Raw genomic sequence first — 24,389 nt, 5'->3', positions numbered from 1 at the left:
ATTATGCACCGGTAATAAATATTCATAAAACTATTGAAAAGTTAGTAATGTTTTATTTTACCTGGCAAGATTAAGGCCTTCAGATCTTCTCTTCCATCTAACCAGCCACTGAGATATACACATAATGCATTGTATAACTTTACAATAATAGATTTAATACTAATTAAATTAATAGTAATACGAGAATGATGAGTGATAAGATTAAATGAAGATGAAATAAATTAGGTATAATAAAAGGATAAATTGTTAAAATTAATATCCTACATGAAAAAAGAGGTACAGTACAGGTCAAAAGTTTAGGACCACATTGAAAAATCATGAAGTTCCATCTAGAACCTACAATTTTGCTACTAGACCTCTGTATCTTTTTTGCTGAGCTCTTGCATCTAATATGATATACATCGCCTGATTTCAGTGATTTACGCGAAGTATTGTATAAGTTATACAATTTTAAATGTTATATGGTCACATCAGAAAGTCAACATTTTTGGAAATATTATGTACTGTATCCTCTAATTGGTTTCAAGTATCACCACCAAGATTCTTGTAGAGACTTAGCAATAGTTATGGGTCATTTTAGTATAAATATGAAAATTCCGAAAAAATGCGGCACCCATTTTTGTGGGTTTACTTTTTTTTTAAACCAGTGCTAAAATAGTCAATTTTTCCTTGTTCTTGTCATAGGTCTCAGTGTGAACTATCGACATCAGAAACGTATTCATGGTTGCGATCCACAGAGTGCAAATGAAGCTATCCAGACAGATTAGTTTAACGCCGATAGCTCACACTGAGACCTTGGGCCATGCATGAAAAAGGCAAAGAAAAATCAACATTTTTGGCCCTGGTTCAAAAAAATATATAAAACACGAAAAAACCCGGTGCCGCATATTTTCGGAATTTTTATATTTATTCTAAAATGGCCCCCACATATCCCTAAGTCTACGGAAAAATCTTGTTGGTTATACTTGCAACCAATTAGAGTATTCAGTACATTATATTACCAAACTTTTTGATTTTTTGTTGTGACCTTCCAAGAGTTAAAAATTCATAACTTCTACAGTACTTGAACTAACTCAATGAAATCAGGCGACATATATCCTATTAGATGTAAGATATCAGAAAGAAAATTACAGAGGTCTAGTGACACAATTTTGGGTTCTAGATGACATTTCGTGATATTTTATGTGGTCCTAAACATTTGATCGGTACTGTAGTACATAAAATTTAATGACATTTGAAAAGCAGATCGGGTAAGAATTTTAGACTAATCTTCTACCAGAACATGTATGACAATAATATGGTTGTGAGTAGCAGCATCAAGATGAACCTTACTGATGCATAAAATGTCTCCACAGAGCTTCCTTGAAAGTGGGAATAGCGCTTAACCCTCTGATACATTCGGGAATGAGGTTCCACTCCCGGCAGGCAATTACAGTGAATGATTTAACGTAGATGGCAGGTCTATGGGTAGGTAAAGCAAGGATGGAATTATTGGTAGATCTGGTGTTAAGACTGTGATAATAATAATAATAATGGCGTGTGACCTCCGAAGAGGCCGGGTGCAGGTCTTTCGAGTTGACACCGTATAGGTGACCTGCGCGTCTATGAGAATGGGGCCCTACCTGTGATGAATTCTAATGCTGAAGACGGCACACACACCCAGCCCCCGAGCCATTGGAAATAACCAATTAAGGTTAAAATCCCCGACCCGGCCGGGAATCAAACCCGGGACCCTCTGGACCAAACGCCAGCACGCTAACCATTTAGCCATGGAGCCGGACAAGACTGTGATAAGAAGATAGGTGTTTGAAATATGAAGTAAGGTAGAATGGCTGCGAAGAATGAAGGATTTTATGGAGATGGCATAGGGTATACACAGTGCGACGGATTTCAAGTTCAAGCAGAACAGTATAACTATGAAAGGCATATCAAGACGAGTTATCTGACCTGTTTATAACGAATGATGCGGAGGAGTGCGTGTCCACTAACTATTATTATTATTATTATTATTATTATTATTATTATTATTATTATTATTATTATTTCGTGTGCGGTAAGGATCCTATATCCACACCGTGTTAAGGCCCTTCCTGTTTTACTTACGGCGAGTGCATAGTTCGAACTGAGCTGACACATAGGCCTACTGACCAATAACCAAACGAATAAACATTTTCTGTTATATAAATCTGGCATGCAGCTTAGATGAGTTAGGTTTTGTTTCACTTTCCTTATCGCCTTGATTGCTTGTTTTCATATTTCGGACACTTTCTTAAAACTGAAACTAAATTTTCAGCGACCTTAGGAAGAAATGTCGTCAGAAACACTCACGACATGTATAAACAATCATAGGACAGCATATACAGTGAGTTTCTCTCAACGGTTGGCCGGCAGGAGCGTCCAGTTTAGCTGCCTCCCGCTGACTCATCTTCCCGTTACACAGCGCAGCGAGAGCACGGGAATGCCCGCACTTCGCAGTTCAGGTCCGTGCTTAGAACGTGTATTAAATGTTGATCTGTCGCTCTAATTGTTCTCGAGTTGTGAAGTGTTACTTCGGGGTATAATTCTCATAATGCCTCCACATGTGTACACGGTAGAGGGAAGGGGATTTATGTACGATAATTATGTGAAAACAGAGTCTTGAAGGCAAGTCGTTGAAACACATTCCAGATGTACGCCCTCCACATAGAAAGACCGTGCGAAAACTCGTAAACAAATTCAGAGGAACTGGTTCTTTACTCGATAAGAAGCGAAGTGTTAAAAAACGTGTACTTAACGAAGAAAAAGTAAATGAAATCGCAGGAATATTAAAACATACGCTTGAAAAATCCCTAGGACACTTGGATAGAAGCCGGGGTTTCAAATAGCTCGGCATGGAGGCTACGAAAATGTTAAAATTGAAAATTGAAAATTGACATTTTCTCCTGACATAAGGTACGACCTTATTTTCTTAATTCTTAATTACTAATTTACTTAATTTTAATTGTTATCTCATGTCATGCACGGATAAGGTGCTGTCCCTGTTGCTAAGCCGCGGAGCGGGCAGTGATGAGTCAACGGGAGGCAGATAAGCTGGGCGCGCCTGGCGGCCAACCGGTGAGAGAAACTCACTCTACTACCACATGTAAACATACGAATTCCTTTAAATCCCGCGCAAGCCGTGTAAACACTGTGCGTAGAAAAGCCAGTCAGCTGTGCGTTTTTTCACCACTTCTTTCACAGTAAAAAGCTGATTCTCGTCTTGTAGGCTACTGTAAACAAGCAGAACAATTAGTTGAGACTTCCTACTTGACACCCCTCCCCTCACACGCACACACGTACACACTTTTATTAGCTTTATAGTATTTCACGGATGACTCATGCGTCACAGCATCACCCACCTGTTGCTCACAGCTGGCAGCCATTATGGATACTAAGCATGCTATTGCAGCCAGTATTGCCCATAGTTTTCTTGGATCCATCTTCAACGTCGTAAAATTTTTACGAACTAAACAGCAACGGAATGTGCTCGAAGTACACAATGCAATGAGATATCAAGCTCATGTTAAATAATTATATCATTTGCTACAGATACCACCGAGAACAATAACTATTCACAGCCATCTGCGTGTGAAAGATAAGAGTTGATAACGAACCCGAATGTAATTTGGCGTTATGCTGTTGCTGGTCCTAAATAAATAAATAAATAAATAAATAAATAAATAAATAAATAAATAAATTTTTGAAATATGTTTTCATATTTTTGGGCATTTTTTAAACTTGTCAAGTTATTCGACCAGAATATCTACCCAAACTGTGCGAACCTCCTGATTTCAGAAACAGGCAACAAACCGAGGAAATATTTTACCACTGCGAAAGCCTCTTCACTGACCAAAATTCTGGCTAATGTCAAAGGGACCGCTTAGGTCTAGAGTTGACTCTCAGTATAGGAGGTTCATGTAATTAGGCAATTCATTGCCTGTTATTTGTAAATAGGAATCCAACATGCCGTGATCGAGATGTACACTCATGTAACTAGGCAACTCGTAAATAAATAAATAAATAAATAAATAAAAAATAAATAAATAAATAAATAAATAACCACTCAGACATCCCTCCATATGATATTACAAAAGATTTGAATAACAGAAAATTTCCCAGACCATTGGACAAAAACTATAATTAATCCAATTCATATGAAAGGTGAAGGAAGTAATCCAGACAACTATAGAGGTATTTCGAACCTAGACTGCACGTATAAGATTTTCTCTAAGATTCTATATAATGGGATTAAAGAACAACTTGATCAAGAGTTAGCTGAATACCAGCGAGGCTTTAGACTTTGGAGAAGCTATTCTGAACAAATAATAACTTTGAAGCTAGTCATGGCATATTACAGAAAACGAAACAAGCTCGTTAAAATAACGTTTACAGATTTCAAGAAAGTTTACGACTCGATCCACAGACCATCATTATTGAACATTTTAAGTCATTTCGGACTTCACCCAAAGCTTACTCTCGCTAATATAATTTCAAAAATTAATTTCAGAAGAGAGCTCTCTGAACCATTCTTGGTAACAACCGGTTTAAGAAAGGGAGACAGATTGCCACCTCTTCTTTTTAACAGTGCACTAGGGTATATTATGAGGAAATGTTACAAGAACAATTCGAAAGATATAAAAAATTGGAACCCAGAAGGATAACATACATTTGAACTGTCTAGGTTTTGCTGTTGATCTAGCTCTTGTGGCCAATGATATTAAGGAAACAAAATAACAAATAAAATCTTCACAGGAAATAGCTCAAAATATTGGTTTGAAAATTTCATTTGAAAAAAAAACAGAAACTATGCTAAATCAACTTCCGCTTGCAAACAAAATTAAGCTGGTAGACCACGAAATAGAAATTGTAGAAACATTTAAATATTTATGTGAAAAAATCACGTATAACCTGAACGAGAAACCAGCATGGCAAAATAGAATATATAAACTGCTTACAGCACAACATTTTACCAAGAATACATAGGCTATAATAAAAAGTGTCTCTCAATAGCAACCAAATTGAAACACTATAAAATAATCACCCAGCGACAAATTACAAATGCATGTGAAACATTATTCAAAACATAAACACATTTGCAATAGATAAGAGTACTCGAATTAGAAAGGAGAATAGTGAGAACCTGTAAAAATTATCAAGTAAACGGAGTCTGGAGACTAGCTTCCAATGAAACAGTTTATTAGGAAATAGAATCTGTGACTATCACAGTGAAAAAGAAACGAATATCATTCTTAGGGCATCTAATACGGTCACCAGAAAATAGAACCAGTAGAAAAGTAATAGAAACATTTTGGAAGAGTAAGAGTAAGAATAACATTAGATGGATCACAGAACTTAAAGAAGACATGAGAGAGTTAGGGGAGACCGGGGCAAGATGACGAACGGGGCAAGATGACGAATCAACCATAACTTTTGTAGTATTCTGTTCTCTAAGTTGGCTACCATGTGACCTTGGGCCCGATATCTCACACGTATAACTTACACATAGAAGGAAATTCCTTTCAGTCTGAGACATGCAGTGGTAGGGGGCTGTCTGTCTGGCGCTGTCGCATTAAAATATCTGAGGTATGTGCAGGAAGCTTCTACTACTAGTGTGCTCACAATACGAATTAACTGTTTTATTTTCTTTAAATGTCAATGTATTTCTTACTTACTTCAGTGTTAAGTGAATCTTGATTGTAAGATGTCTGTCGATTATAAGGACAAACCACTTTCTAAGCAACCTAGGGTAAGATGACGGGGGCAAGTTGACGAATTCGTCATCTTACCCCAAGCCAGGTATAGGCTACACGTAGTCACCTGTACCCTTAAGCTAATTACAGAAATACCTAGAAATTTTCGACGGAGGACGGATAGATGAAGTAAGCATAATACCCGCAATGCATGCTGTCAAAGAATCTCATATGTCTCGTAATGCAACTATGAGCAACGCCATTGAAATATTTGAAGCTTGTGCGATTGACTCATTCAATCCACAAATATTTGATGAGGAAATTGCTCTCCAGCAGTGACAACAGAAAGATATTATGAAGGACAGTGAATAAAATTAGCCTACGTTCATCGTCTAAATGAAGACTGGATGAGTGTATGATAATTGTAAAGTGTGGTGGCATGAAGACTGCTCAGTTATGATGACGGTTTCTCTGCGATATGTGCTGAGTATATTCCAGTTTAAAACGGGTTTCTTTAGAGTTCTTGTATTTAATGTAGTGCACAGTAGTTATTAATTTTAGCAGGAACTTCTAAAAGTTATTTTCAATTTATTTTAAAGTATTTTAACATTTTTCAAATTTATGTTCTTTAGAAATGTATGTCCTTGTGCAGTACATTATTAAAATTAAGTTACTCCACGTGTTGATTGTGTGTTGAACAAATTTCAGTGAAGTTCCATGATGAAACTGTTGAGAAGAATGCTCGTCATCTTACCCCAATAGGTTCGTCAACAACCAGGCCACGGGGCAAGATGACGAAATTTACATAATTATAAACTTTACTACTTTATGAAAAAGCTATTTAAAAAGAACTTTGGATATTGCAGTACTGTTTCACGAAAAGGTAAGCAGTAATAATCATGTCATCACAGCCGTAAAACACGCCATTTTCCGGCGGAATGTCGAAAGAAAGCTTATCCTCGTCAACTTGCCCCTTTCTCCCCTACATATTACAATAGAAAATTGAAAATACAAAACAAATACAGTATACTCAAGATATTGAAAGATAAACACACTAGACTACAGACGAAAATCAACAAGCAGGAATAGGAAGAGTGATTCCAGAAGCAGAAAAAATTACGTTCAGAAAGGATGAAACAGTATTGGACTGACAGAAACAAGAAAAACCTCCATAAACCTGACTAAAGTAGTCCTATGTTGGCTAAAAAATTAAAATAAATTAATTACGGATACCACGTAAATTTAAAAGATCAGGTAATCGTACTGAAAATTTAGCCTTTACCGCTTATATTCAGCTTCGTATGAAATTCAGCTAAGCGGAGTTCCTTTCATAAAATATCACTTTTCCGTAAAAAAATAAATATTCCTAAATATATCTCCAATGTCTGGTGATATTCTGCCAGCTCCAATTAATTTCAATATTTCTTTTCTACATCCTCAACTATAAATCTTTACCAGTAATAATTATTCTTCATTATATTATCCTCTTTCCATTGTTTTTTTATGTCATTCCATGCCATATAGACATTTTCTGTTCTTTAATGATATATAATTGTGGTGCATATACGTGTGTAATTTATTTATTTATTTTTGCCAAGGCTTTTGTGTGTACAATATTATACAGCCTACCTCTACCTTCACGTGTATGTATATGTGTGTGTGTTTGTATATCTATGCCTCTCTTATTTTTTCTGTTCCATTTCCCATCTTTCTCTCTGTCTATGTTTCCGTCTCTGTTCGCGTTGCAGACTAAGATTTATAACCTCCTGCCAAAACAGGCCCTTTATATTATGACAGAATATGCCAGGTATATATCTCCCTCGTACAGGCGGGCGAGTTCGGAGTGTGAGGGAGGGGGAGGGGAGATCCATTGTACTGCTATATCCAGCCAGCTTTCCTTTTGGTTTTGTATTTTTTATGTTATATATGTATTGTTGGTACCATCAAACACTTCTCGTTCTGCCTGTATTTTTTCATCTGTATATTTCTGTTACTTCTTCCTTCCTTCTTTCCTTCCTTCCTTTGTCTACCTTCGACAAATCAAATACATGAATGCGAGATTTGTTTATGCAATTCACTCTTACTACTCGTCTGTGCTTTTTTTCGAAACTATCTGTTTTTACCACCATTGATGGGTTAGATTATGTAATTACACAAGTAATGCGATCTAATGGAGATGCGAGGCGGAAAGGATACACCACACTTCAACTAATAATCATAGTCAGTATCAAGTTATACAGGTGTATCAGAACTATATCTATAAAAAATCAGGACTGATTTTCGTCTTAAGGACGACGGTGCATTCCGATTGGTGGAGAATTTTTTTTCTTTTCAAGAAAATGAGGTGTTACTTTCAGGCGCGCGCGATTCGAATTGATGAACTTGCTGTATTTTCTATGCCAGAGAGCTAGCCGTTGTCTGTTGCTGTGTGCCAGAGGAGGGAAGGGAGGGGAAGTGGGAAGTGGGAGACAGAGGTGCGAATGCGCAAGTTTCTCGTTCGTTTCGCATAGTCGCTTCCCAGCCGCAGTAGGCAGTGTACAGTTTGTTCTGCACAAATTGAATATTATGCGAACCCCGTAGAAAGAGAATATGTCACGAACCTACTACGCTGGCGTAGCAGGGGGAGAGATGATACTCCCACGTGGCGCGTCTCAGGTGGCGAATATGGGGGTTCTAACGGCTTGCCGGCGTACTTGAGCGAAATAAAATAGCTCTCGCGGACCAAACGCACAACCCCTGTGAGTGGAATTAGAACCATGAGCTTACTTGTAATTAGTACCATCACGCAGGGAACACCATATGTCGCTTTTACATGCACGTAGTACCACTATGTTAGGTACACAATAGGTTTGTGTTTAGTAGCGACAGTGTGTGAATCAGGGTTTGATTTACAGTACCTGTGATTAGTACCACTATACGAGTGACACCATGGATCTGCTTTGCCTATGATTAGTACCCACTATGTGAGGAACACCGCGGGATAGTAAGAGTCCCTGTGATTAGTACACCTATGTGAGGAACACCACACGTTTGCGTTGCCTGTAAATGGCGCCACAATGCGAGAAACACCATAGGTCTGTATTACATGAGCTCATTACATTACCTGTGAGTAGTACCATATTGTGTAGAATACCGCGAGTCTACACTACTTTTGATTAGTACCGCAACATGACAAATAGCATGGTTCTACTTTTCTAGCGATAAGTACCATTATGAGGGGACGATGACCTGGATTTTGGTCCCCTTCTGATTGCAAGCATCATCGATTCAGTACTGCGCTTTAGAAGCAGTCCCTTAGTCAGTAATACTAATTGTTAACGCTAGTGTCTGGGAATGTGGGGCATTGAGGGTCGGATCCACTAATTGTTTTAAATTCATGTGCATCCATTCGTTCTTCGGCATCACGATTTGAATTCTAGTCAGTGGATGATTTTGGACTTTTAAGTTGTCATTACATTTCGTCTCATTTCGGACCATTAGGTGCCGATGACGTAGATGTTCGGCCCCTTTAAGCAACCAGCATCATCATCATCATCATCATCATTATCAGAAAGAGAAGATGAACTCGTACCAAGAATAGAGACAGATTTCCAGGTCGTTCGCGACACACCACACATTCTGAACAGAGTCATTAGTACACCGCTGTGAGCTGTGCATCGAAGTAGGAGGTGGGGTATTGTTTCCTTGGTTCAGTATTTCATTCTGTTTACAATGTTGAGTGGAGGAATGCAGAATCGTGGGACGGCAGAGTTGGATCTATCTATCTATCTATCTATCTACTGAAGTTTTCATTCCCCACCCTGAATGGGTGGGGCGGGTCACCTAGAACGTTGCATCTTCGAGCATGTTAAATAATAAAGAACGTTACTGCGACCAACAGATGAGAGAAGAAACGATCTGGTGCATTCCTTGACTGACAAGCGTGTCTTAATTTCAGTGTGTTCTTGTACTGTGTGTGCAGTTACGGATATTGCCTGTAAGATACAAGAACAATCCTGTGCGAGTCGAACGAGGAAACTTGTGCTGGAGCATTATCTCTGTCTCCATTATACACACCACTTTCCCTCCCTCCCCTTCTCTTTCCTGAAGCACGGCAACGGCTTGTGCTCTGGCGTAGCAAATACGGCGAGTTTGTCAATTTGAATCGCGCGTCAAAAAGAACAAAGTAACCTCAATCTGGAAATGAAAAATTTTCTCCGCCAATCCGATTGCAACATCGTTCTTAATATAATACGGAGAGCATCCCTGATTTTCTTCTAGTCGTTATAGTTCTGGTACACTCTGTGTAGGCTAAACATGGTGTAGCTAAAATTCCTATTACACACTTAGTGGACTTGAAGTGGGGTCAGACAAGATCACATTTTGAGTAGGAGCCCATGTCAGGAAACGTACAAGAAAAACATCACCTCGCGTTTAACACGTTGAGCGCCAGACGATTTTGTTTTGTTTAAATCTTCCCGTTGGACAATGCTATTGACATGTAAAGCTGACGATCACCCGAAAAGGTTTCCCCCTGTAGATGGGGGCGGTAGAATAACACCAACGATATCCCCTGCCTGTCGTAGGAGGCGACTAAAAGGGGTACCAGGTGCTCTCAACTTGGGAGCGTAGTTTGACGATCACGGGACACTTAGCTGAGTCCTGGCATTGTTTCCACTTACTTGTGCCAGACGCCTCACTCCCATGCATCTTCTCCGACCTTTCTTGGTTAATTCCTGTTCTTTTCCGCCCCCGACGGTATTAGGTTTGTGAATCCTAGGGAGTCTTTCATTTTCACGCCCATTATAGCCGTCGTCTTCCTTTGGCCGATGCCTTCATTTATATAAGTTTCGGATCCTTTCCAAGTTTTCTCTCTGATTAGTGTTATACAGAGGATGGCTGCCTAGTTGTACTTCCTCTTAAAACAATAATCACCACCACCACCTGCTTCTCCGTTCACTTACAAGAACGGCTCGCGACGTGGCGACCATCTACTTTGACACAAACATTGTACCCGATCATGTTTCGCTAAACTCGCTCACAAACACCTGGAAGTCAAATATCCACCGTTGCCATAACTGTCGCAAGTAAATCTTCATCTGACTCCACCAACATCTCATACATCCGACTCTACTTGTAAGTTCTTGGAAGTGGACACAGGAGCATTGCAACAATGTGAGCAAGTTGCTGGACTATTCAAGAAACGAGTTTCAAGAAGACAGGGAAGAGACAGAAAATTGTGAAGTAGTGGACTTGCTGAAGAAAATTCCAGAGTGCGAAGATGTTACTGGTGCTGATATTGGAGAAGGATGAGGCTGGATGAAAACTGTGAAATTTTAGATAGTGAAATACTTGCATTAGTGAAACAGATGATGATCATAATGATGATGATGTATCTTGCTTAAAGAGGCCTAACAGTTATTGAAAGAGGACGAACATAAAAATGAAGATGAATCAGAAGACAAAGAGGTGGAAGACAACGGTAAAATTAAAAATATGGTTCACACAGTGAAGGGCTACAGACCGCTGAACAGTGTTGCCAACTTAGCGGATTTTCCGCTAAATTTGGCGGAATTAGAAGACTGTCGGCGGAGAAATATACCATTTAGTGGACAGCGGATTTTTGGCGAAATTCTAGATTTATTATAGCGGAATTTAGCGTTTTATCCATTTTACTTTTAAAAAAATTTATACTCCAGTCTGTCTCTGAGCTATTTCGTATTTCTTGTCAGGAGCTAGCAGTCACATGAGGAGAACATGTTATTTGGATGTGATGTTATGAGATCGTGGTATCATATATTTGTAATGCGTGGGGAAAGGTTACTTATCTCTTAGTTGACAAATGACGACGGATAATGATACTGTGAGAGAGTAGCCTTTATATTTATGCTATGAAGGACGACCGTTTAATGAACTGGCCTGTTCTATGTGTGGCCTTGAGGTAGGGGATTCACCTAGTTTGCACCCGGCAGTAAAACGCCTACAAGTTTTAGCTCGCCGGCTCGCAGGCAGGGGGTTAATCCCAGTGGAACTCACAGATCAGGTGAGTACAGACATTTACTACTACTACTGCTACTACTACTATTATTATTATTATTATTATTATAAGCAAAACCATAAACGAAAAGTACAATAATAAATTGTGTACTGCTTGGGTGGACATTCAGAAAGCATATGATTCGTTGTCACATGAATACTTAATTGAATGCCTACGGAAGATACATATGCCAGAAAACATCATTAAATTTGTCAATAGAACACTTGACAAACAGAGAACAACATTAATATGTGGAAATAAAGTGGTCGGTGACGTGAAAATAAATAGAGGAATATTACAAGGAGATGCTCTATCACCCAAGTTGTTCGTAATTGCTATGGAATCGTTAAGCAGAATTTTAAATAAGAACTGCGAGAAGATCCAAGCAGATGAACATGGAAGAATTGAGTGCAACCACCTCATTTTCATCGATGACATTAAATTGTTCGCCAAAGATGTGCAGACATTGAACGAGCTGAGCCAGTGGACGAATCAATGTCTCAACAACATGGGTTTTACAATCAATCAGCAAAAGTCAGCGAACAATATCAATTCGAACCATATCTTTGGAGAGAAGGTAAATGACGTGGAAGGATACAAATACCTAGGAATATTAGAAGACTCGAGAAATGTAATTAAACCCGAGAATAAAGTTATCATAGCCAACAAGATCGAATCACGGGTAACAAATGTATGCCAAACAAAGTTGAACGCGAGAAACCTGTTTGCAGCAATAAATGAGTATGCGTTATCAACTATTAACTATTATATTGGCCTGATCCCGTACGAGCACGAAGAATTTAACAACATTGATCTGAAGGTGAGAGGAATCTTGAGAGAGCATAATATCGTCAGAACAGCAGGTAATATGGAACGACTGTACCTGAAAAGACATGAGTTAGGAAGAGGACTACAAAATATTTCTGAGAAGGCCGAATTGATTTTACTAGAACTATGTAAATATTTGGCAACAAACACAAGAACGAAGTTTATCGCAGAAAGTGAAAGAAGAAATGCAACCCATCTTGGACTGATTGAAGAACATTTGGAACGGAAGTACCTAATTGAGGAAGGAAACGATGTCACGGTAAAAGTAGTTAAGCAGAAACAAAAACAGATGCGAATGGATCGAATCATGGCTAAGTCAATGCATTCCACATTGTTCCGTGAACAACAGGAGAAATTTGTTGACGTAAAACAGTCATGGTTATGGCTAATGAGGGGGAATATATCTCCACAGGAAGAAGGAATGTTTTGTAAGATACAAGACAGAAACATCTTCTTTAGTCATGGGAGTATAATCCAGAGGTGCCCACACTGCAACCAGGGCAATAAGACACTAGATCACCTGGCAACACAATGTGGACGAATGCTTAATTTGGACTACAAGAAACGCCACAATGATGTTGTCAGATGCTTGCATTTCATGTTCACCGAAAAGTATGGGTTGAATAACTCTAAGAAAATAAAGAACTATAAAGTTGAAAATGTCATATCCAATCAGCGAATTAGAATAAAGTCAGACGTCATCATACAGACTGAGCTTCGCATTGAACACAATAAACCGGATCTGATGATACATGACCTTGTAAAGAACGAAATCCTATTAATTGAAGTTGGAATCACAAACAAAAATATCCTAAAACAGACTGAAACCACTAAAGGAAGAAAGTACGAGATGCTAGCCAACGAACTCTCACTTATGTACAATGGGGCCAAGGTGACGATGGTCCCTGTGGTAATAACATGGGACGGGCTAGTTACCAACTTGTTCAAGAAGCACATGGACAAATTGGAAGTGAGCAAACAGCTACAGGCCTACCTACAGACCATTGTACTAAAAAGAACATGTGAGAGTGTGCTAATCGACTTCAGACGAGGCAACTTGGATAACGAGTTGTGGACGGAGGACTTGCAAATAATGATGGACCAGATGGAGGCGGTCCTGGTACCGTAAATGGTGTGCAAGAAGTGTGTATACAAATGCGTAGAATCATTGGATGTAACATGGACTTAAAAACTAATTGAATAAATTAATTAATTATTATTATTATTATTATTATTATTATTATTATTATTATTATTATTATTATTACTATATGCGTATGGACCCAGTGGATCACGCACAGCTCTAACGATTCTGTTTTCTGAGTTGGCAAACAGCTCTCATCCTTTCTCCGTGGATCCTTTTTCGTTCTTCTGTCCACTTTGCTCCAGTCTTCTTTTTCACTTCGTTCTCTGGTTGCACTTTCCATCCATTAATTTTTTTCCTATGGAGTTTTCTGTCCGCGGTGTCATTTGAGTTCATCTGGGCTTTTTCCAGATCCGTTTTCACTTCCAGTAACCATGGAATATTTTTTAGATGTTTTATGTAGGTGAGAATCGTGTGTGTCAGTCTACTTGCCGGCAGTCTGCGAACGTGCCCATAAAATTTCAGACGTCTTTCGCGGATGTCTGCTGCACCTTCTGTCACTTTGCGTGACCTCAGTCTATATCCATCTTCTGTTTTTCGGTGGCCGAGAATTTTCCTCACATTATTATTATTATTATTATTATTATTATTATTATTATTATTATTATTATTATTATTATGTCCGACTCGTTGGCCGAATGGTCAGCGTACTGGCCTTCGGTTCAGAGGGTCCCGGGTTCGATTCCCGGCCGGGTCGGGGATTTTAACCTTAATTGGTTAATTCCAATGGTCCGGGGGCTGGGTGTTTGTGCTGTCCCCAACCTCCCTGCAACTCACACACCACACATAACACTATCCTCCACCACAATAACACGCATTTACCTACAAATGGCAGATGCCGCCCACCCTCATCGGAGGGTCTGCCTTACAAGGGCTGCATTCGGCTAGAAATATACACACGAAATTAATTAAAAATTATTATTATTATTATTATTATTATTATTATTATTATTATTATTATTATTATTATTATTATTATTATTATTATTATTATTATTATTATTATTATTGCCTATTATTTGAGATCGGATTTCTTGGCGGAATTTTAGCGGATTTTTAGTAGTATTTAGCGGATCTTAAAAATATAAGTTGGCAACACTGCCGCTGAAGGCGCATGTGCTATGGGCTCTTTGCTTCTCTTTTGCTTACGTGACGAAACAGCATGAAGACGAAATGAGTAAGAGACACAGTCAAGCACCACGACGTTTCTTCTTATAAAGAACTAGCCATTTCTTCAATTATGTAAGTTCCTTTTTTAATTTTGAACAATATTTTCTCCGTTAGAACTTATATTAAACAAATACGGAGCTAAATATTATGAGTTGTGAATAATCCACCCCTTATTCCTCAAAACTCGATATTTCGGAAACTCGGCACCTCCTCCATCCACATTAGGTTTGTTTGCGGGATTTTACTGTATCTTGCACCAGCTTTTGATGACACCACGGCTTGGATTCATATAAATTCTATAAGGCCTTGATAGCGTTTGAGAGAATCACTTCAATAGTAACCTAACAGATGCCCCAGACATCACCTATGCTCTGCGAACAGTTTTCACATAGTACTATCTGCTAGTTCTATAGCTGGGTAACTTGCCCGTAAACGTTAGCTCAATGTGTCTGCATTTCATTATAATTATCCTACATTGAATGTGAAGTGTATAGCCTGTGTCGTGACTTGCTCTTTGTAGAAAGTGATTTTCCTGCCTTGTAATAACAGGCCTCTCGTATGTGCACATGATATCATTAAAGGGACGTGGCTAGAATCGAGGAGTGTTTTCACCTTACGACCTTACTTCTTCGCCTGGACCAGTTTTCTGATCGCTATCGAATGGTCTGCTTTCATTATTGATTCCTCATTTTTACTTCAGAGTATAGTAACATTACGTGTATTCTCTTGGCACGCGGGCACTTCGCTACACATAAAATGATAAATCAATCATCAATCACCACTGGTCTGCATTTGGGCAGTTGCCCAGGTGACAAGAAATTTATTGAAAATGTCCTTTGGTAAATTATACAAAGCCCTAACTTCCGTCCCTATAATTGAATATTTGCCCCAATTTGTCCTATTGACTTCCAACTTTATCTTCATATTGTGATCTTTCCTACTTCTAAAAACACCACTCAAACTTTTTCGTCTACTAATGTCATTCTACGCCATTTCTCCACTGACAGCTCGGAACATGCCACTTAGTCGAGCAGTTTGTCTCCTTACTCCCAAGTCTTCCCAGCCCAAATTTTGCAATATTAATGTTGAAAACGTTTTTTAGTGGTTCCCATACTACGAAAAACGTAAAATTAAGCAATTTCCTCAATTGTACCGAAAGTTGAAGGGATAAATGGCGCCCAATGGTATAAAATTGTGAGTCTTGGATAGCTCTATCAAACTTTTAAAACAATTCGAAAATCACTTCCGGCTTAAATGAAGTTCCGGAAAAACAGTCTAAAATCGCTCGTTTCTTTACTCGTTTTCTTTTTACTTCAAATCCTTCCAAAATGAACTTATTTACATAATTCTCTCTGTGATGTGTTCCTAGGTTTAATACACTCAGGTATCGTAGTCCCTTTTTCATTTTTTTAAAAATGTCTACACCGAATGTAGTTAAGTGAAACTCTGCATTGACTCACGTTAGCTCTCGTAGTGGTGTTTAAGTGAAACTCTACATTGACTCACGTTAGCTCTCGTAGTGGTGTTTAAGTGAAACTCTTCATTGACTCACGTTAGCTCTCGTAGTGGTGCTTAAGTGAAACTCTACATTGACTCACGTTAGCTCTCGTAGTGGTGTTTAAGTGAAACTCTTCATTGACTCACGTTAGCTCTCGTAGTGGTGCTTAAGTGAAACTCTGCATTGACTCACGTTAGCTCTCGTAGTGGTGCTTAAGTGAAACTCTTCATTGACTCACGTTAGCTCTCGTAGTGGTGCTTAAGTGAAACTCTACATTGACTCACGTTAGCTCTCGTAGTGGTGCTTAAGTGAAACTCTACATTGACTCACGTTAGCTCTCGTAGTGGTGTTTAAGTGAAACTCTGCATTGACTCACGTTAGCTCTCGTAGTGGTGCTTAAGTGAAACTCTGCATTGACTCACGTTAGCTCTCGTAGTGGTGCTTAAGTTAAACAATGCATTGACACATTAGAGCTCGTTGCGGCAGAAAAAGGCAAACTGATAATCTAATTGACCGGATAACGATGATTAAGAAAAGGATTGTAATTTTTAGGGACAAATAAAGAATATATTCTGAAACTTTATTATATTTTATTTACCTAAAATTCGTAGCTCATATCCCTGGGATGTTTTCATCATTGAGTTGCTTGCATGAAGGGCTAGAACTGTGGATTTTGTCGTAACAGTACTCTTTTGTCGGAAATCACTCACAACCAATCCAGCTGCTTTTCTTCGGATATCTTCCAGTTCTTGAATCAGGTAATCCTGGTAAGGGTCCCATACACTGAAACCATACTCTAGCTGGAGTCTTACCAGATACTTATATGCCCTCTCCTTTACATCCTGGCTACAACCCCTAAACAATCGCATATCCAAGTGCAGAGATATGTATCCTTTATTTACAATCCTGTTTATATGATTACCGCAATGATAATCTTATATTAACACTTGGATACTTACAGTGATCCCCATAAGAAACTATCACCCAATCAACGAAGTAACCCCAGCGAGTTTTTAGAAGTTCAGTGATAAATGGACACTTGTCAGTTGAACAGAGCGTGCTGAATGGTAACATTAAGAAACAGTTTAACCAGGTACATTGTTCTTTAAATTAGGAGTGGGTTGTAAAAACACATGCCTGTAAATAATTATTCTTCCGTTACTTATTGGATCTTTATTTCATTTTACTTCCGGAGTTATAGATAACACATCTAATTGCTAGTCCACACCAAAGTTAATAAACAATGTTAATGAAAACATTTCGCAACATAGTTCATCAGTGGTAGAGTGTCGGCCTCCGGATCCCAAGATAGCGGGTTCAAACCCGGCAGAGGTAGTCGGATTTTTGAAGGGCGGAAAAAAGTCCGTTCGACACTCCATGTCGTACGATGTCGGCATGTAAGAGATCTCTGGTGACACATTTGGTGTTTACCCGACAAAATTCATTAAATCTCAGCCATACACGCCCAAGAGAGTTTCGGTTTCCTCGGTCTGCCATCTAGTGGGCCAGAGTAAAACAGAACATCGAAATTGGCGAGCGGATGGTGTCAAATTGAAATGTCTGCACACGGTAGCTGAGGCCATACGATTATTATTATTATCATCAACTTTTGTTAACAAATGTCTTCAACATTAGGGCCTATGTCCTCACCAGAAAAGCTATTTCTGAGGTTACGATGCATAAGGTCAGAAAGTAGAAAATAGACTCAAAGTCTGGCAAAGAAAATTATTGAAAAGGCGTTTAGAATTGAGTTTGGAGAGATCATTTATGTCAGAACTTTTAATTCATGATGCAGCAGGCTTTCAATATTTTCTTGATAATACCCCCACATGACTTTCAGTACTTGTTGACAGTCATTGGGCCTGAAATTGCAAGAAATTATACAGATTATCGGAAAGCCGGCTTCACTAACTTCAGGCGATTCTTTCTTTTTACACGTATAACTTCAAGATTCCTAGCAACTGGTGACTCGGACACTTCACTTATATATTTCTCTAACAAGCAATTGTGCCCGAGGTATCTGAAGCTTTATACAGGAATCTCAACTAAAGTTTACGAAATAAAAGAAATCTTCATTTAACCTAGTTAGGATAGTATTATTTTGTTGATATACGCTACAAGTGATTATGGAAGGTTAGGTTATTCAGCGAGGAGCAAAGCTGGAAATGAAATTACATTAGAACACAGCTAAAAGAATATCTTACAGAATAAAAAATACTGTATATTAAAATTTTTGCTTGCAATTTGATAGTCAATATTTAGAAGAAACAAGAAAGCATCGTATTTCGCGCTAAGAATTCGCGTAGTCTAATTGCGTCCTTGCGCCTTTGAGAAACCGAAATGTTAACGAAAATATGAATGGTTAATGACAATTTTCATTCATAAAAGTTTAAGATATTTTGTTTATAAACATGTTCGAAATATTAACAAACACGCAATTTTGTTTATTAACAGTCAAAAATGTTCATGAGCATTGTTGGTTAACATTGTTTATTAACGAAGTTAACGAAAACATCTTGGTGTGGATGCAACTTAACTCCATTGTCAAACGAGCTTTTAGTAATATTGATCATTTACCATTATTTATCGCTAGGTTCTCCTTGCACACACGATAGTATCACATAGCTTATCTTCATTCCTGCGAAACATACAATAGTATTCCCATAAGAAGACATGGCCAAAATAAGTCACATACAATAAAAACATCAAAATTCTCATTTCTGCACGTAGAATAGTTTACCTCTGACGTCCAGAATTGTGTCATAATCAGATTCAAACGCGATGTCAATGGAAATTAAAACTTAAAGAAATGAAATTTTCCTCTTCTTAGTATCATATTGATCTCGTTGTTTTATATAAATATTTGTTCATTTGAAACTATTCAACCGACAATACATTAGTAATTAATTTAAGCTAGAAAATGAAATGCACATATGCTGTATTCAAAAGCAGCTGGCCCCCAAGCGGTGTAGCCTTTCTCGTAAACAAACACAATTTGAGCTCCGATAAGCATCTCATTAAATTAACTTAAATTTGACTGACCTGCCCATGCTTTTCTAAGATGCCATACTGAGTGGTGCAGATGGTAGAGCAGTGGTCTTCTCAGCCCTAGTTGTTGGACTCGGTGAACCATGTGACCTTGCCGCGGTGGGGAGGCTTGCGCCCAATGAAGCAGGCAACCGAGGCGTAGTTGCCACCATATCGGATGGGTATCTGTCGAGAGACCAGACTAACGAATGATTCATCGAAAGGGGGGTAGCAGACTTTCGGCAGTTGCAAAGGCGGCAGTCTGGATGTTTGACTGATGTGGTCTTGTAATATTACTTAACATGGATTAGCCATGTTGACACTGCTACACGGCTGAAAGCAACGAGAAACTCCAGCCGTAACTAACTCCCAAGGACACGCAGCTCTCTCTGTATGAGTGATGTGCTGATGATGGCTTCCTACCGGGTAAAATATTCCGGAGGTAAAACAGTCCCCCATTCGGATCTCCGGGTGGGGACTACACGAGAGGGGGCGATCATCAGGAAGATGGATACTGACATTCTGCGAGTCGGAGCGTGGAATGTTAGAAGTTTGAATCGTTGTGGTAGGTTAGAGAATCTGAAAAGGGAGATGATGGATAGACTAAAGTTAGATGTAGTTGTTATAAGTGAAGTACATTGGCAGAAAGAGCAGGATTTTTGGTCAGGCGACTACAGAATTTACAACACAAAATCAAACGGGGGAAATGCAGGAGTTGGTTTAATAATGAATAAGAAAATAGAGCAGCAGGTAAGCTACTACGACCAGCATAGTGAAAGGATCATTGTTGTCAAGATCGACACCAAGCCAATGTCAACCTCAATAGTGCAGGTCTGTATGCCTACTAGTTCAGCGGATGATCAAGAAATCGGAAAAATATACGAAGAGAGAGAGAAGATTGAATAAAATATGTAAAAGGCGACGAAAATCTAATTGTGATGGGAGACTGGAATGCAGTGATAGGCCAAGGAAGATAAGGTAACATAGTAGGAGAATTCGGATTGGGACAAAGCAATGAAAGAGGAAGCCGGCTGGTTCAATTCTGCATCGATCATAATTTTGTCCTTGCTAACACTTGGTTCAAACGCCACAAACGACGGCTGTATACATGGACGAGATCTGGAGACACTGGTAGGTATCAAATAATAGACTTCATTATGATCAGGCAGAGATTCAGAAACCAGGTGTTAGATTGCAAGATTTTCCCAGGAGCAGATGTGGACTCTGACGACAACCTGTTGGTCATGAAATGCCATCAGAAACTGAAGAAATTGAAGAGAGGAAGGAATGAAAGGAGATGGGATCTAGACAATTGAAAGAAATGAGTGTGAGGAATTGTTTCAAGGAACATGTAGCACAAGGACTAAATGAAAAGGCTGAGAGAAACACAATAGAGGAAGAATGGACAGTCATGAAGAATGAGATCAGTAAGGCTGTGAAAAAAAGTTAGGAAGAAAACAAAGATCAACTATGAAACAGTGGATAACTCAAGAGATTCTGGACCTGATTGACGAACGACGAAAATACAAGAATGCAAAAAATGAGGTGGGAAGAAAAGAATACAGGCGAATGAAGAATGAAGTAGATAGAATGTGCAAGACAGCTAAGGATGAATGGCTGAAAGAGAAGTGCAAGGGTGTTGAAGGTTATATGGTCCTAGGAAAAGTAGATGTTGCTTACAGGAAAATCAAGGAAACCTTTGGAGAAAGTAAAACTAGGTGTATGAATATTAAAAGCTCAGATGGAAAACCACTTCTAGAAAAAGACTAGTCATAAAGATGGCAGGAACATATCCAACAGTTGTATCAAGGTAAAGAAGTAGGTGATAGAGTTCTGGAACAGGAAGAGGCTGTCGATGCTGATGACATGGGAGACCAAGTTTTGAGGTCAGAATTCGACAGAGCTTTGAGAGACCTGAGTAGAAACAAGGCACACGGAATTGATAACATGCACTCAGAATTACTGACTGCCTTAGAAGAAACCAACATGGAGAGGTTATTCCGTTTATTGTATGATACAGGAGAAGTGCCATCCGATTTCTGGCAGAATGTTGTTATTAAAATGTTAAAAAGAGAAAGATGTTCCACCTATTCAATACAATAATATTGTTTCACGAATTAATGTAGCAACATATTTAATATGTTATGGGATCGGTTTCGACGTATGTCCATGTCATCATCAGCCGACACAAAAATGGCAAGAAATCAACACAATTGTAACACTTATGACCATTTCTTGAATTAAAAATAGAGGTTCATGTAAAGGTTCTTGAGCACTCTTGCTGTAGATCTTGAGGTTAAAAAATGATGCAGTATAGTTCACAATTGTTGTTATTCAAGGAATAAAATTTGTTACCTGGTAACAGCTGAAGGTTAGTTAAACAAATGGGCAGAAGTATTTTACACAGTTTTTCTCTATAAGGGAGGATGTAACACATCGGAATATTTCCATCTACAGTAATTTCGTTATTAATGATTTAATCCCACTAGGGAGCGCTTATGACTAGTTCTTTTAGGATACTCGCTTTCATTCTCAATACCTCTTGAACAGTGCTATTACAGTGGAACCTCAATATATCAAATCACCTCCGGAGCTAAATTTTATTTTGAGTTATCGAAATTTCGTTATATAGAGAATCTCGTGTTTGAGCATGTATATCACTTAATTGAATCATATTTATCTACGGGCTTGTGATGAATATATTATTTTTAACAATATTTAAAAATATACAATCAAACTCCATTTTATTATATCCCTTATTATAGTAACATTTTAGAAGACAGGATACTGTACATAGAGTAGAGACCATGAGTTTACTAAATTTGGGGCGGTCTCCGACATCAATAACAGAAATCCCAACAGAAGCTACGTTTTTTATTTTTATTTTTTTACTTCATGAACCACATGCTTCCAGCTTTTGATGAGTGAGGGGATCTTCGTAAGCCTGCCGTTGTCCATTCTGAGAAGGTACCCGTAAAACTTCAGCTGCTTACGTTGCAGAACGCAGTCCGGAAGGCGGTTTGAAGAGGGTTGCGCAGTAACATTCGCGCGCTTTGTAGTATGGCGTGTTTTCCGCTGAGCCAATAGAATCATTTCAGTAAGAGGTGCCTGTTTGTGCGGGTCACGAGTGAATGTTTCGAGTTTTATTTGTAAATATCATAATCAACGAATTTAGGGAACTATTTGCTTGTGTACGATAGATCCAGGAAGAGCAAAAAGACAAGTATTCCGTCGACAGGCGAGGGAAATAGTATTTAAAGTGTATTTGGTAAGCATGCAGCAGCAGGCGTTCATAGGCGGAGAAGGTGAGGAACGCCATGTTGCCACGCTTCAAAAGAAGACAGCACCCGCGTGTGGTATCGGCCTGCCAACAGTACAGAGGATAAAACAAGCTTCGGAAATAAAAATAATGCGGTGTTCAGGTCGCCAGAGAAGAACCCTTAGAGGAAGAAGCCAGTGACGGTCCTCGATGATTTCATTAAAAATGTTCTGCGTACAACAATATTTGATATGTATAAAAACGGCGAATATCCTACGGCATTGAAACTGGACCGTCCATTTACCTTCCTTAATATCTCGAAAATTTTCCTCAACACTTTCGCGGGGTTTGATGTTAAAAATTAATTTGGACTTTTAGAAAACGTGTAAGCCCACAAAAAATATAGGTCATCGCTTTGGAATTAAAGATATAACTGGATGAAAAAATGTTTACACATACATGCTGTTATGAGTAGCCACATTGGCATCACCGCACCTCATACTGTACTTCTGTCTCTCTCTGCGCAACGAAACCGCCTAGTGTTAGTCGTTTCCAACTGTTCGTACAGTTCAGAGTTCGCTTTCAGTCAGTAGGTTCCATCCGCGAGTGCTCTTGGCCCATGAATTTTCCGGAGGATACGCCTTTCGACTTTTTCCATATCATCCAGGGTATTTTCGGGAATATTAAAAAGAATAGGTAGATATCAATAGAGCCTCCGTGGCTCAGGCTCACCGTTGGGTTCCATGGTTCGAGTCCCGGTAACTCCACTGGAGATTTGTGCTGAACAAGGCGGGGGAGGGACATGTTTCTTCCAGGTACTCCGGTTTCCCTGTCATCTTTCATTCCAGTAACATTCTCTAATATAATTTTATTTCGTGTGTCAGTCATTAAGCATTGCCCCAGGGGAGTGCGACATGTTTCGGCAGCCGGTACATTTCCTATCCTCGCCGCTAAATGGGGGCTGCATTCATTCCATTCCTGAACCGGTCGAATGACTGGAAACCGGCTGTGGATTTTCATTTTCAACAAAGATTGGAGAAGTGTAAGCGACTTCTCAGGTCAAGTATATCCAGGCAGTTATAGAGCTTAAGCGGTGTTCCTAAAAACAGGAATGCTGGGGCTTACCCAAATTAAGGCCACGGCCGCTTCCTTCCAAATAACTCATAGCCTTTTCCTATCCCATCGTAGCCATAAGATCTCCAGTATCTGTGTCGGTTCGACGTAAAGCCACTAGCAACAACAACAAAAAACAGGATTGCGAGTCTTAACAATGAAAGTGAAAAAGTTTAAAATACTATTTAGTTGAGATATGTTTGTCATACCAGCTGAGGACCACATACGGGAACGAAAGTCAATAACGGGGAGAACATGGCATAGTATAATATTTTAAACAGCTTCAAGGAAAATGAAATGCCATATGGCTTTTAGTGCCGGGAGTGTCCGAGGATATGTTCGGCTCGCCAGATGCAGAACTTTTGATTTGACTCCCGTAGGCGACTTGCGCGTCGTGATGAGGATGAAATGATGATGAAGACGACACCTACACCCAGTCTCTGAGCCAGAGGAATTAACCAATTATGATTGAAATTCCCGACCCTGCCGGGAATCGAACCCGGGACCCCTGTGACCAAGGCCAGCACGCTAACCATTTAGCCAATGGAGCCGGACTCTTCAAGGGAATCCCACCGGGACAGAACGGGAGACCTAAAAGAGTAGGCAGATAAAATCGAATGGGACCG

The sequence above is a fragment of the Anabrus simplex genome, chromosome 13, assembly GCF_040414725.1.
Source record: "Anabrus simplex isolate iqAnaSimp1 chromosome 13, ASM4041472v1, whole genome shotgun sequence".
Lineage (NCBI taxonomy): Eukaryota > Metazoa > Arthropoda > Insecta > Orthoptera > Tettigoniidae > Anabrus > Anabrus simplex.
The sequence above is the reverse complement of the archived record's forward strand: the minus strand, read 5'-3'. Positions refer to the sequence as shown.